Source organism: Myotis lucifugus, unplaced genomic scaffold (genome assembly GCF_000147115.1).
Source record: "Myotis lucifugus unplaced genomic scaffold, Myoluc2.0 scaffold_42, whole genome shotgun sequence".
Lineage (NCBI taxonomy): Eukaryota > Metazoa > Chordata > Mammalia > Chiroptera > Vespertilionidae > Myotis > Myotis lucifugus.
Genome location: NW_005871090.1, coordinates 7,562,173 through 7,563,549, shown reverse-complemented (window position 1 = coordinate 7,563,549; position 1,377 = coordinate 7,562,173). Strand labels below are relative to the sequence as shown.

Below are 1,377 nucleotides of genomic sequence, written 5' to 3'. Positions count from 1 at the left end.
TCTGGCCTTTCTACCCAGTTCCTCTATTTACTCAAGAAAATCCTTTCTGGTGCTGATTGCAGTCTCTTTGAAGATAGGGACTTCCCCTCCCTGGATTGATCCCCAGCAGAGTCTGTCCTCACACCCGGGGCCCGGAGGGGGCGCTGTTCTGGGGGAAGTTAGTTGGGTTTAAATAAAGCATTTTTCCCGGTTGTTGGTGGGTTGTGCAGGGTAACACCCTCTGCCATCTCAGCTCGTCGGGATTCAGGGGCGCAGGCCCAGCGCGCCGGGACTCGAACCTCCCCCCTCCCGCCCAGGCAGAGCCGCTTTCCAAGTCAGCCTCCGGGAGCGGCGCGGCGGGCCCACAGTGGGGCGTGGGCGGTCGGCGTCCCCCTCCCCCGTCTGACGGTGCGGCCCGCCCCCGTTCCGACCCCCGCCGGGGCCCGAGCGCCGCGCAGCCCCGCCCCCGACACGGCTCCCGCCCTCCCGGTTCCCTGCAGCTCCTCCCCTCTCCCATTGGCCCAGGCGGAGACCCTCCTCTCTGCCCAATGACAGCCGCCGCTACTTGGCCTCCCGCGCTCTGATTGGCCAGCGCCCGGCGGAGTGGCGGGGCGCGGGCCAATGGAAAGAGGCGGCCCGATGAATGGCTGGCGCGGGTGGGGAAGGCAGGAGGCGGCGATCCCGGCGGAGGGGGCCGTTCGCCAGCTCCGAGGCAGAAAGTGCCACGACTCCACACGCGCGCACGCAGCCAGCTAGCGGCCGGAGCGGACGGCGGACGGGGCGGGCGGCGTCGGGGTCGCGGTGTCTGCAGCTGCTCTGGGGTGGCTTTTCGGCGGAGGCTCGGCCGGCTTCTCTCTCCCGGTTCCGCGGCGGCGACGCGGCTTCTGCCCTCACGCTCTCCCTCCCGCTTCTCAGGCTGCAGGTAAGAAACTTGGCCCGGCCCTGCAGCGGCGGCCACGGCGCGTGGGCCGGACCGTCGGGGCGCCGGGGCAGGGGCGAGGGCCGGCTGCGCCGCGAGTGACACGTCTCCTTTGGCGGCCCCTCCCCCCGGCAGCGCCGCCAGCCGTCGCGGCGGCCGCGGAACCCTCCCGAACCCTCGGGTCGGGTCCGGCGCCGGGGGCGTGTCCCGGGCCAAACCTCGTGCAGGGCTCGTCAGCCGAGGTCTCCCCAACAGTGTGAACTTCAACGCCTCCTCGCGACCGGGTCAACCCAAGGACGCCCTCGTGGGAGCAAGGTGACTATCCCTCCATCTACTCCGGGCCGTCGGGCTGCCCCGCGGATTTTGAAACTTGGGGCAATAAAATGTGTGGGTGGGCGTGGCGCAGCGCAAACTCTGTGGGAGTAAGGGATTAAGTTTTCGGAAGCGGAACGATAGAAGTATGCCGGGGTGCAAGTCCG

At 69.3% G+C, this 1,377-nt stretch overlaps 1 protein-coding gene across 1 annotated transcript in view; it reads left to right on the top strand.

The window, feature by feature from the left end:
• Window positions 1-677: 677 nt before the first annotated feature.
• RRBP1 (ribosome binding protein 1) overlaps window positions 678-1,377 on the top strand; it is a 67,453-nt gene continuing 66,753 nt past the window's right edge. Inside the window, exon 1 of the mRNA XM_023753211.1 lies at window positions 678-901. The gene's annotated coding sequence lies outside the window, so the exon portion shown is untranslated. The remainder of the gene's footprint in view (window positions 902-1,377) is intronic.